Here is a 7,073-nt window from a genome sequence, read left to right on the forward strand (position 1 = left end):
CAGGGGGTCTTTTTGGCTTTTCTTACCATATGCTGTAGGTGTCCTTTTGACCAGTCTGTCCCATGGATGGAGCAGATAAATCAACAGGCCTGCTGTAAGCAAACCACTTATTCATTTCTGTATTAGCAAAAGAATGCAAGTCATTCAATGGTTAGCTTAAAATAGAACACCCTAGTAATGTGATCAGCATGGAACAAAGACTCTGCATCAGAGAGGGGAGGACAGAGAGAAGAAGATACCGTTGGCTGGCAACCCTGCGGAGACTTCCAGGAATAAGCAAGCAGCTGGCTCAGAATGCCACTGAGAGCTGGTGTCAGCTCTCCCCAAAGGGCCAGCATGGCCTGTGACTGCTCTCCAGCATTCCACACAGTTATCTCCTTTGTGATTTGTCTACACAAATAGTGGGGGTGACAGCAAATAATGTTTTCAACTGCTTGAATGTTATGGTCCTTCTCTCTTCTAGAGACATATGGGAATGGGGTTTTTTATGAAGCCTAGCAAAATAACTGGGGGCCCAATGCAGAGATAAAAATACAGGAACCCTAGAATAGTACACATGACTTTTCTTTTTCTCTGATCCCCCCTCTTCTGGAAGTGGGCAGGGGTAACTTAGGTTAGCTCACAAACATAGCTACCATGTAGTATATACTCCCCCCCCCCAACTCCACCCTCATTGTGGTTTCCTGGGCTTTAATCTGCTCCAAAGCCTTTGATGCTTTGAAACTACTTCTGCTCCCTCTGTTGCTGCTGCTATTGTTGCCATGGCTAACACTAAGATCAAGTGATACCTGGAATACATTATACTTAAGGGAATTTCCTTCCTGCCCCAGCCAGGCCAAAGACACTACAACCTTTGAAGTTGCTGGTGCATTCCTGCCCTTGGTGAAGAATTGATTTATGAGCCGAGGTTGCCAATACAGCAGGGAAACTTCCTTCCCCCCACCTTTGTCTTACACTCTATTACACCTATTCAAGAGAAGTTTACAAATGAAAATCACAATGAGTCACCCTGTCTACCTATTAGGCTGGCAAGATCAAAATGTCTGATAAATGTGTCAGAAAGAGAAACAGCCATTGCAGGTGAAATGCAAATGGATATAATCCTTTAGGAGAACCATTTGGTCATATCTATCATGATTTACATGCCCATCCCATTCGATTGATGCTTATCCCTAGTTGATGCTTCAACATGTACAAAATGGCATTTGTACGAGGATAGTCAATGCAGGAGTGTTTTTTGTAAGATGGGAAATAATGGCATCGCAGACACTGTAGAGACTTGCCAGATTCCCTTTGCTCACCTCTGAGTTCACCTGCAGGCAAGATGGAAAGTTCTGTATGTACTGGCACAGCTTCCCACCTCCGGCCACCTGCAATGCCCTCGAGGGCAATACTCAGTTACTGAGAATGAACTATAGTGAATAACTTAGCCTGCTTGGGCTGTCAAAACGAAACACCACAGAATATATAGCTTAAAAAAAACAACACAGAAAGTAATTTTCTCAATTCTGCATGCTAAAGTCCAAGAGCAAGGTTCTGGACGATTCAGTTTTTGGTTAGGGCTCTTTCTGACTTGCAGGTGGCTGCCTTTTCCATATGTCCTCACATGGCCTTTCTGAGGAAGTGTGTACAGAGGGAGAAGGAGAGAGAGTGTGATAGTGAGCTCCGATGTCTCTGCTTATAATGACACTAATCCTATCAAATCGGGGCCCCATCCTTATGACCTCATCTAGCCTTAATTACTTCCTTAAAGGCCCCATCTCCAAACACAGTCACACTCAGGATTTGTGCTTCAACATATGAATTGGGGGATAGAAGGGGGAGGGAGGGCACAGACATTCAGTCCATAACAGTGCATAATGCCCCAGCTTCCCCATCCCTCAGAGTGATGTTTCTGAGACAGTTTCTACACAGTTGCTCAGAGGGTGCCCAGTGTGACTGAGCCCAAGTTGCCCTAAATTGTGACTTGCTTATTAATCTATCTTATCATGGCTTTTCTCCATCCCCTCTCATGGAGCTTCCTGGAGCCACCTCCCAAATATATAACCTGCACCCTAGACTTTGTTTCAGGGTCTGCTTTGGGAGAACTCAAACTGAGACAATATTTTGAATAATCAGTGATTTGAACCTAAAGTTATGCCCACAGGTATTCAGACCTGCAGGTTGTCCTTTATTCTTAGTACTATGGTAGCAGTTGTTATGTTCTGCTTCCTAGTTGTGCCAGTTCATACTGCGGCATGTGGTAGACTAGAGTTGGAGAGATCTTGGAAATTAGTCTGCCTAGAGAGGAGGCGAGGCAGGGAACAGAGGACAGACCCCTATCTGCAAGTCCCAGGAGTCCCAGAGGGAATACCATGTTCACCAAGCACATCAGAGACAACAGGCAAGACTCCAGTCTCCCGTGGACCTCAGAGTGTCCCCATAGGTGAGTTGAATACAGTTGCTTTAAAGTCTTTGAAACAAGGCAGAGTTTGAAATTTCAAAGTATGTTCTCCCTGGTAAATTATTGGAAAGTTAGTTTTTCTGAGTTACAACCAAGGCTATTATAATTTTTATCAGCATTGATTAATTGTTCCTGTTCTTAAATTTTATATAAATGAAATAATTCTGTATATTGTATCATCATTTTGTACATGGCTTTTTTTGCTCAATATGATGCTTGTAAGATATACCCATGTTATTGCTGTCCTATGCATTGTAGGATGTTTAGCAACAACCCATCCAGTTGTAACAACCAAAAATGTCTCCAGACCTCTAGACTTTTTCAATTGTCCCCTGAGAGTAAAACCACCTCTGGTTAAGAACCACTGCATTCATTTATTTAAGAAGTATTTAAGGAACGTTCATCATGTGCAAATAACATGCCTTGGGGCATGTGAGATACCATGTGCCAATGGGATGTGGTCCTTGCTTTCTCAAACCTGCTAGTCTAGTGAGGGAGGCCAACATTAAGCATGCAATTACATAATAGCTCACTCTTTTGGGAAAGTTACATTTCACAGAATATCTGAATGACCTTTTCAAGCAACTGCCAGTTCTAGAATAAAACCCGTAGACATGGAAATACCAGGCTGTCAGGAGAATTCTTTTTATTAGCCTTTGACATTTGTTAAGTTTAGATTTTCTTATTCTTTGAATCTCCAAATATGACATGCTGAGAAACTGAAATTTGAATAACATCTGTAAAAATCAGAAAGTTATACTGCTAGGGTAAAATGGCTGTACTTTCTTTGCCACTCTTATAATCAAGAAGTTGAGTCTCAGCAGCTTGTATGGCTCAGTGGTTGAGTGTCGACCCATGAACCACGAGAGCACAGTTCAATTCCCAGTCAGGGCACATGCCCAGGTTGCGGGCTTGATCCCCATCAGGAGGCAGCTGATCTCTCTCTCTCTCTCTCTCTCTCTCTCTCTCTCTCTCTCCCTCTCTCTTTAAAAGTCAATAAAAACATATTTTTTTTAAAAAAAGAAGTTGAGTCTCATTGCCTCTCCTAGATACTGGAATGACCTTGAGTCTGGCTTGCTCAAGAGAATGCAGAAAAAGTGATACTATGTGGTTTCCGAGCCTGAGTCATAAAGAGATGTAATCTCTGAGAACACGCTCATGGGAGCCCTGAGCCACCATATACGCCATCCTGTTAGAAAGAGAGGAACTATGGACAGGCCCTGGATGAGAAACTACCTTGTGGAGATAAAGGCCACGTGGAAGAGCCCTGAGATGCCAAATATGTCAGTAAAGAAGCCATTTTGGATGTTCCAGATAATTGAGCCTTTAGATGACTCTGCCCAGCCACCATCTGACTACAGTCACCTGGGAGTCCCCAAAGGAAACCAGCAGAAGAACCACTCAGCTTATCTAAGTCAACCAACAGATCCATGAGAGATAATAAAATGGTTGTTGCTTTCAGCAGCTAATTTTGGCATGATTTGTTTTATAACAATAGATAACCAAAATAGATTATGTCCTACTGAACATAAGAATAGAAATAGCAGTGATCTGTTTATTATATAAATAATAGTTATGTATACAAGTATTAATCAGGATTCTTTTGGGAGCTAGTGATAGAAACCTAACTCAAACTGCTTAGAGAAAGTGTGGACATTTTTGGCTCATGAAACCCTAGGAAGAGTTAACTCATCTAACTGTGGGAGTATCAGGGATGGGCCTCCAATCATAGCTGACTGTACCCAAGTTGCACCCATCAGATTCTCTTTCTCTGGAATCTTGTATTAGAATAGAGAGGGTATTGATCAGAATGGTCATGTATATCACATGTATAGGAGAAGCCCAGAAAGCCAGTCTGAAGAACTGTGTGGGAGGATGGCGAGGAGACAGAGAGACACAGAGAGAGAGGCAGAGGAGAGGAGGTTGGGCCACACAACCAGAGAAGGGAGATGGCGTCCTGTCCCAGGCTCCCTCCCTTCCTAAAGCCCTCCTACATCTGGCTCCTGGTCTGTGAAATGTGCCAATATAGGTATAATATAGGTATACATTTCCCCTAATCCCTCAAGCTAGCTCAAGTAACTTCTATAACATACTATTAAAGAGTCAATTAATCCAGAAAAGCATAAAATTACACTCACACTCTCAAAAAGTTCTGCTCCACTACACTCCCTGTGAGAATTTCCTTCTCACAGCCCTAAAAGCACAATGATGATTTCCCCACAGGTGAATGAGCAAGTCTTCAGCTACCCCACGGCATTCACCGAACTTGGCCCGAGGACCTGGCTGTTACACAGAGCAATGTGTTTGTGGCCCAAGATAACCTGAAATGAACAATTTAATCCCTAATGACTCTAGCTGGAGTAGTGCAAGCTCACCAAACCGCCCCAGATTTAGCGATATGTGGCAGGAGGAGGGAGTCGGAGGAAGTCAAATATGCATGAGCAGGAACGGACTGTGACACCAATTCTGCCAGCTCCCCAACTCCTACTTGCTGCCTGCCAGGGTTCTGAATTCTCAGCTTCCCTGTCTATACTATTGGGCCACCGGAATGTGTGGGTGTTCATGGGCAGCTTCTCACGCAATGCTGTTGCGCCCTGACCAAAAGTATCCTCTTTCTACCAGCTTGTCAAAATCCATAAAATTCTCATTATAGAGTTGTGCTTTTGGTTAAGATATAATTTCCAGAATCTAATGTTTTCTCCAACCTAATTCTGTTTATTGCTGGAATTCGAATTTGATCCAGAGATCCTCACTTTCCTATCATGCAAAGTCTTAATTACTTAGAATGGCTCCCAATGGTTTCTTGATCTGGCCCCTACTTGCCTCCCCATGATTCAGGAGGTCTAGGATGAGACTCAGGAATTTGTATTTCTAATAAGCTCTCTGATGATGCTGATGCTCCCAACAGTGGGCAAAACCATGCTTTGAATAACATCGGTTCTTTTCCTTCAGAGCGTTTGTCTCCGTTTGTAATGATAGATTTTTTCGTTGCTTCATTTAGTGGTTCTCAAACATTAGTCTGCATCGGAATCTTTTGGCGGGCTTGTTCAAACACAGACGATGGCAGAGCCCAGTCAGTAATGACTGTTTCCAGTCTTTTTTCTGTACTTTTATAGCACATCTGTGCTTTAGCAGTGACATTTTGGAAATTATATCTTAACCAAAAGCATAACTCAATAATGAGAATTTTATTATTTTTTCTTCTCCTTTTTTTTTTTATTGATTTCAGAGAGGAAATGAGAGGGAGAGAGAGAAGAACATCAATGATGAGAGAATCATGGATCAACTGTCTCCTGCACCCCAGGCATGTGCCCTTGACTGGAATTGAACCCGGGACCCTTCAGTCCAAAGGCCGATGCTCTATCCACTGAGCCAAACCAGCGAGGGCTCTTTTTTTTTTTTTTTAAAAAAATATGGAATACTTCATGAATTTACATGTCATCCTTGCACAGGGACCATGCTAATCTTCTCTGTATCGTTCCAAGTTTAGTATATGTACTGCCGAAGTGAGCACAACAATCAGGATTTTATGAATTTAAGTACGCTGGTAGAAAGAGGATACTTTTGGTCAGAGTACTGTTGCTCCCCAATAACAGAGGCAGCGGGGATAGAATGAAGGAACTACAGCTAAGAAAACCTTGAGAGAAACAGCATTTAGTATGTGATGGTTGATTGGCTTAGTGAATGAATATGTGTCAGAAATGCTTTTGACTGAAGTAACCAAAAAAAAAAAAAAATCACAATTTAGAGTGGCTTAGACAAACAGTTTATTTTTCTTTGATAACAAGAAGTTTAATCTGAAACAACTGCTACCTTTGGTTCAGTGATTCAGCAATATCAAAGTTGATGTGTGTCTCTGTGATTCTCTTGGCCTTTACTTAAAATTTGTTACCTCAAGGTCACAAGATGGTTTGTGCTTCTCCAGATATCTTGTTCAGGGACAGAAGGAAGAAACAAGAACACAGGGTCTATTCCTTTTAATAAGAAAGCAAACATTTTTGCTAAACCACTTAACAGACTTCTACTTATTGGCCAAAACTGTGTCACATGACTACTTATACAAAGTAGCGTGAGAAAGTACTTAGCATCAACATCTCCATAGTAGAGAAAGAGGTTGGGAATTGGTATTAAGCCTTCTAACTTGCAGTATCTGCAGGTGAGGAAGGACCAAACTAGAATGACTCTGGCTTGAGTGAATGGGGGACACTGGCACCATTCCCTAAGTCAGAAAAGACATGAGAAGAAACAAGTGTGAATTGAGAAGAACGTGGTGGTAGGTTGTCTACTGCAATAATACCCTCATCATTGTATACATGACTCTTTGCTGTGTGACTCTGCTGCTTCTGTCATCAAGCAATAGAATTAATTCCTCCACCCTTTGAATTGGGACTTGGCTCTGTGACTTCCTTTGGCCAGTGAGATATTAGCAAGGGTGTCCCAGGGCAGAGCCCTGAAAAGCACTAACACACTTGAGGCTTGCTCTCTTTTGGCCAGAGTTGGAACACTGGAACAATGGTGTGCATAAGCCTGGTGAGCTATACAAAGGAGTACTGTAGTGCCCCAGCCAAGAGCCAGCACCACCCATTAGATATGTGAGTGAGGCCATTTTAAACCACTGAGCATCAGATGA

The 7,073-nt window shown here is 42.5% G+C and overlaps 1 non-coding gene across 1 annotated transcript; it reads right to left on the minus strand.

Moving 5' to 3' along the window:
• Positions 1-5,850: 5,850 nt before the first annotated feature.
• Positions 5,851-5,957, minus strand: LOC111827520. The gene has a single exon (XR_002831130.1). It is a non-coding gene; the product is annotated as a U6 spliceosomal RNA (small nuclear RNA).
• Between the last annotated feature and the right edge of the window lie 1,116 nt (positions 5,958-7,073).

This window comes from Myotis lucifugus, unplaced genomic scaffold, assembly GCF_000147115.1.
Source record: "Myotis lucifugus unplaced genomic scaffold, Myoluc2.0 scaffold_178, whole genome shotgun sequence".
Taxonomy (NCBI): Eukaryota; Metazoa; Chordata; class Mammalia; order Chiroptera; family Vespertilionidae; genus Myotis; species Myotis lucifugus.